Source organism: Sturnira hondurensis, unplaced genomic scaffold, assembly GCF_014824575.4.
Source record: "Sturnira hondurensis isolate 20B ecotype Veracruz unplaced genomic scaffold, ASM1482457v3 Scaffold0001547, whole genome shotgun sequence".
Classification (NCBI taxonomy): Eukaryota; Metazoa; Chordata; class Mammalia; order Chiroptera; family Phyllostomidae; genus Sturnira; species Sturnira hondurensis.
In genome coordinates, this window is record NW_028074178.1 from 1,073,621 (window position 1) to 1,080,599 (window position 6,979).

The window sequence follows — 6,979 nt, forward strand, 5'->3', positions numbered from 1 at the left end:
CTCCATTGCCTTGTCTTAAACTGATCTAGCCTATTCACAGGACAAATGAAAAAATGAAACATTTAAACAGTTCCAAACCCCACATTTGTCTACTTATTTTCAAGTACAAAGCAATGACTTTTTATTCCTCCCTGAGCAATGCAAATTAGATCACATTTTGCATGCTTCCATATTTTTAGCAGATTTCTCATCTGTGTAATTATCATTGTACTCATGAGTAATATACTCCAGGATTTTTTTGTGTTTATTTATTTTTTAATATTTTATTGTTGTTCAATTACAGTTGTCTGCATTTACCCCAACTCCCCCCACCCCAGCCATCCTCACCACCCTCCCCTGCGGTTTTGTCCATGTTTCCTTTATAGTTGTTCCTAAAAATCCTTCCCCCCTTATGATCCCTTTTCCACTTCCTCTCTGGTTACTGTCAAATTTTTTTAAAAGATTTTATTTATTAGAGGGGAAGGGAAGGAGAGAGGGAGAGAGAAATGTCAATGTATGGTTGCCTCTCGTGCATCCCCTGCTGGAACCTGGAACTGTCCTGCAACCCAGGCATGTGCCCTGACTGGGAATCGAACCTCGATCGTGTGGTTCGCAGGCCCGCACTCAATCCACTGAGCTACACCAGCCAGGGCTGGTTACTGGCAATTTGTTCTTAATTTCAGTGTCTCTGGTCATATTTTGCTTGCTTGTTTGTTGTGTTAATTACGTTCCACTTATAGGTGAGACCATATGGTATTTATCCCTCACCACTTGGCTTATTTCATTTAGCATAAGGCAATATTTTCAGAAGTCAGGTGATGGCTCTTTGGTGCTAAAGGAGAGCAGCTAGCTCCCAATGATACATAATAGATGACGAAATGAGTTTGAAAAGAGAGAGAAAAGAAGAACAAGGGCAGGACAGTGTGGGTCTGTGTGTATGTGATTTTAGAAGTTTTTAAGGAAAACTGAAAAGGTGTCATGCCTCTGACTTCTCAATAATCCTAAAGTCGTTCAAAATAGATATCACTATCAGTGAGGAGGATTCTGGACAATCCTTCCCATCGATTCATAGGATCATGTTGCTACAGGCGTCTTTGCCCTCCCGGCTCTGTTCTCTAATTTTGCTTCCCTGGTGACTGCCGGTCTTTGCCAAGTCTCTCTGGTCCTCACACCTGAGTTCCTCTCTTTGCCTCTGGCTCCGGCTGTTCTGCTGAGGAGGCAAACAGCCCTCTGGGTGGTTGAATCCTCTTGCTCAGCTCAAAGAAACACAAACAAAGCCAGATGTTGTAGCTGTGAACTTCCCATTCAGACGCAGTTTGCTAGTTTTCATGAAAGCACTTCCAGTCAAAGGTCTGTTCGAGGACTTTATAAGGAAAAACAAAAGTAAACAAAACTTTTAAAAATGCAAAACACAGATTTGAAGACTGGAAGCCAGACTCCATGATGACATAAATCAGCGATTTTCCAGCGCGTGTGTGGCAAGAATTTCTGAAACACGCCACACCTGACTATTTCAGTCAGGGGCACTGACCTCTTTTGTCTTAGACTGTCAAATTAAAAACAAATGACAATAGCCAACACAACAATAGCTGTTTTTTGTGCATGAATCAAAATCATAACCTGTTTTTCATCAGACTGGCAAAAAAAATTTTGTGGCACATTTTTTTTTTTTGGTGTGCTGCAGAGTTTTAGTAATTAGTTTATGTGTATCATGAGATTAAAAAGGTTGAAAATTGCTGATGTAAATGAGAACACTAATAACAACAATAATCCCATAGCATATTTGCTTTTCTAGTTAATAACCGAGGAAACTGCCTCTCAGAGCAATTAAGTGAATTGTCCTCATTTATGCATTTATACCAGAGCAGAACCAAAATTTATTTTATCAATACCAGCAGCTCATGTCCTTTCTTCTACGAAACATGCTTTGGCCTATGTCAGGGCATGGTGGCAGCTTCCCCAGACTGCATACAGTCGGGAATAACTTAGCCATTTACAGCTGCGGTCCCCAACCTCTGGGCTGTGGACCAGTACTGTCCAAGCCTGTTTGGAACCGGTCTGCACAGCAGGAGGTGAGCTTGGATGTAATGCCCTTGAATCATTTGATAATCAACCCCCCACCCCTGGCCCATGGACAAATTAATTGTCTTCCATGAAACCCATCTGTGGTGACGAAAAGGTTGGGGTCTGCTGATCTGCAGGATAAGTATCTGGAAAAAAACTTTCTGTGAAAAATCAACAATATATCTTACTATATAAAATGTATATCACCACTTGAACTATTATAAAAAAACCCTTTAAATATTTTTCAAAATAAAAGGAAACTGAAGTTATTACCTTTTAATGTGTCAATCTTTTATAATTGAAATATAAATTACAGTGGATTTTGCCCATAGTTAGAAAAAAATCACATGACTATATCCATAGATGCTGAAAAACATTCTAAAATGCAGTATCCTTGATTTCAAAGCAGTCAGATAGGCATAGATTTCTACTTACCTACCTCAGATATCATTCTTAACGAGGAAAAATCTGTCATTCACTCTAAAGTTAAGAAATAAAAAAAATAACTTGTCTCACTGTGAAAACTACTACCCTTTCAACTAGAGGTATTAGTCATTTAGTTAAACAGAAGTAAAATGAATTATTAAAATGGGAAGGAATATGAGTCGTATAGAAAACCCTCAAAAGTGAGAAACGTATCTTCAGACACTATCAAGAATTATCAGTGGCATACCAAATTTTTATTCAAATAGCATTTGATTTCGTGTTTACCACCAATCTAGTTAGAAAATATAATGGATAATAAGCACTTACACACCATGAAACCAGTTACATTACAGGGGAATAAACTAACCCATAATGTGTGTACCCTATGTAAGAAAACTGAAGACATAAAATTGTACTTAAGCAAAGGGAAAGACTTACCAAGATTGTGTAGAATGACACTCAACATCAGTTCTCCCTAATTTAACTGAGAAATCTGCATGGCATTCTGTACATTTTTCCAGTGAGCGATTTTACATAGTGCATCTCAAAAAAACTGATTCCAATATGCATGTGGAGAAGCAAAACAGGTCAACACTAGAGGAAAAACAGATCAGGAATGGTGAGACCGTTTTACCACATATTGAAATGCATTTTAAGTCTCAACAATGAGACCAATTTGAGATCAGAATGTGAATAGACAAGACAAAATAGTCAATGCGGAGAAAATACAATGATCGAATGACTTGTATACAGTAATACAGTGTATGATAATAGCAGATCTCTAATGAGTGAGGAAAGTCTATTGCCCAGGAGTTTTTGAGATTCCAGGGTAAGATTTCTGCCTCTCTCTTTCTGTCTCTCTCTCTGTCTCTCTTTTGCCCCACATCTTGTACCATACAACACTTTTTCTTCTACATTTTTAAAATGGAAATATGTTTGGCATATCACAGTGTATGAATTTTGGTGCACAATGCATTGATTTGATATATATTTTTTATAAGATTTTATTTATTTATCTTTAGAGGGGAAGGGAAGGAGAGAAGGAGAGAAATATCAATGTATGGTTGCCTCTTGTGAGTCCCCTGCCAGGAACTGGCCTGCAACCAGGCATGTGCCCTGACTGGGAATCGAACCACGATCATGTGGTTCGCAGGCCCGCGCTCAATCCACTGAGCTACACCAGCCAGCGCTGATTTGACACATTTTTATATTGTAATATCTTCACCGCATTACATAGTGATCTTTCCTTTTCAGTGATTGGAATCCCTAAATTCTAATCTATAGCAACTTGGATGATGACAAGCCAACATTATTGTCCACATTCACTCTAAGTTTCTGCCCACAAATGGCTGTTGTTTTATTCCCTCTCCCCACCCCCTGGTAACCTGCATTTTATTTTTTATTTTTAAAGGTTTGGCTTTTCTAGATTCCACATATAAATGTTCTCATGCAGTGCTTCTCTTTCTCGGATTAATCTCACTTAGCATAACACACTGAAGGTCCATCCACGTTGCAGAATACCCTCACACACCCTGTATTTTGCCATGTATAATGCTCACCCACGTTTTTGGCCCAAACTTTCAGGAAAAAAAATCTTTTGTTCTAATTTTTTAATTCAAATTTTTATTTATTTGTATTTAGAAACAAAACTGATTATCATATTCTAGGGTATTATTTTACATGTGGATATCATTATTGCTTTCTAGAGTTATACTTTTTTCCTTTTTAATTTTAATTTTTATTTAATTTTTGTTCAGGTACAGTTTTCTGTCTTATACGCCCAGCCCTGCCCCCCCCGGTGCTCCCCCACCTCCCTCCCATTTCTGCCCCCCACCTTAGTTATTGTCCATGTGTCCTTTATACTTGTTCATGTGAGTCCATCCCCTTTTCCCCTATGATTCTCTCCCCTCTCCCCTCTGGACCCTGTCAGCCTGTTCCGTATTTGAGTGTCATTGGTCATATTTTGCTTCCTTGTTTGTTTTGTTGTTTAGATTCCTGTTAATGGTGAGATCATATGGTATTTGTCTTTCACCACCTGGCTTATTTCGCTCAGCATAATGCTTTCCAGTTCCATCCATGATGTGGCAAAGGGTAGGAGCTCCTTCTTCCTTTCTGCAGCATAGAATTCCATTGTGTAAATGTACCATAGCTTTTTGATCCAGTCATTTACCGATGGGCATCTAGGTTGCTTCCAACTCTTGGCTATGGTAAATTGTGCTGCTATGAACATCGGGGTGCATAGGTTCTTTTGGATTGGTGCTTCAGGGTTCTTAGGATGTACTCCTAATAGTGGAATTGCTGGGTCAAAAGGCATGTCCATTTTTAGTTTTCTTAGAAAATTCCATACTGTTTTCCATAGGGGTTGTACCAGTCTGCAATCCCACCAACAGTGAACTAGGGTCCCCTTTTCCCCACAACCTCTCCAGCACTTGTTGTTTGTTTCTCTGTTTATGATAGCCATTCTGACTGGTGTAAAGTGGTATCTCATTGTGGTTTTAATTTGCATCTCTCTGATAGCTAGTGATATTGAGCATCTTTTCATGTGTCTCTGGATCCTCTGTATGTCCTCCTTGGAGAAATGTCTGTTCAAGTCCTCTGCCCATTTTTTGATTGGGTTGCTTGTCTTCTTTGAGTGGAGCCGAATGAGTTCTTTGTATATTTTGGAGATTAAACCCTTATCTGAGGTATCATTGGCAAATATGTTTTCCCAAGCTGTTGCTTCTCTTTGTATCTTGATACTGTTTTCCTTAGCCATGCAGAAGCTTTTAATTTTGATGAGATCCCATTTGTTTATTCTTTCCTTTATGTTCCTTGCTCTAGGGGACGTATCAGTAAAAATATTGCTGCGTGGAATATCTGAGATTTTCTTGCCAAGGCTCTCCTCTAGGGTTTTAATGGTTTCACGGCTTATATTTAAGTCTTTTATCCACCTTGAATTTATTTTGGTGTATGGTGTAAGTTGGTGCTCAAGTTTCATTTTTTTGCATGTAGCTGTCCAGTTCTCCCAACACCATTTGTTGAAAAGGCTGTCTTTACTCCATTTTATGTTATTGCCCCCTTTGTCGAATATTAATTGACTGTAGAGAGTTGGGTTTATTTCTGGGCTCTCTGTTCTATTCCATTGGTCTATGTGCCTGTTTTTGTGCCAGTACCAGGCTGTTTTGATTACAGTGGCCTTGTAATACAGTTTGATATCAGGTATTGTGATCCCTCCTACTTTGTTCTTCTTTCTCAAAATTGCAGCAGCTATTCGGGGTCTTTTCTGGTTCCATATAAATTTTTGAAGTGTTTGTTCTATGTCTGTGAAATACGCCATTGGTACTTTAATAGGTATTGCATTGAATCTGTAAATTGCTTTGGGTAGTATGGACATTTTGATGATGTTAATTCTTCCAATCCATGAACATGGTATATGTTTCCATTTGTTTGTGTTTTCTTTGATTTCTTTCTTCAGTGTTGTGTAGTTTTCTGCATACAGGTCTTTTACCTCCTTGGTTAGGTTTATTCCCAGATATTTTATTTTGTTTTTGCTATATCAAATGGGATTTTTTTCTTGATTTCTGCTTCTGCTGTTTCATTGTTGGTATACAAAAATGCCTTTGATTTCTGGATATTGACTTTGTATCCCATTGTTTTGCCAAATTCACTTATTAGTTTGATTACACTTTTAATGGATAAGCATAAATAAAAGAATTAAAAACATTTATATAGATACAGAATTTGTACTACCCATGTGTAGTGCACATCCTTATTTTTCCCTCAACAATTTGGGCAAAATAGTATGCATTATACACAGCAAAATATGGTGTGTGTGAGTGTATATATATGTATATACACATATACATATGTGAGCTCTGGCTGTTTTTGAAATTTTGTTTTCAGCAAAATATTAGCCTGTCCATAAAAGACAATGCCGGTAAGTCACATTGTGATTTTGCTCTAGGGTTACTAATGAAGATTATCCTAATCCTAGGCAAACAGTCTCAGTCCCTGGCAAAGGAAAGACTCCTTTCAGACGGAGATTCTGAGCAAGGCTGTCCAAGCCCACAGAGAACCTCTTTACTAACCAGCATGTGCTGAGCTGGGCGGTGCTTGGTGAGGCAGCTGCAGTCACAGCATCAGAATCCCCACGTGGTCCTCAGTCCGAAGCTTTGCCCCAGCGCACATGCCTTGAGCTTCAATGCAGCAGAAGGTAGCTGAAGTTTTGATGCTAGTCAGATGGGCTCGCTTCCACTAACTAGAAAAACAGAATATTCCCTAATCCCAGAAATCCACAGAAGGAAGAAAAGCAAATTGGAAAGCAAAGTAGAATTTGGCTAATAGCTACACAAACTGCCCAGAGATTTGCTCTCTAAGGAGAGGGTGAGTTGGAACATGTTGTGCGGGCTTGATGTTTAAGTAATGTCTCCCCAGTCCCACTGATCGTCTGTGGAAAAGCGTGTGTAAAATAGTAAATGCTTGCCACTTCGGGTCCATATATTTTCACTGGTGAATTATGTTCAACATTTCA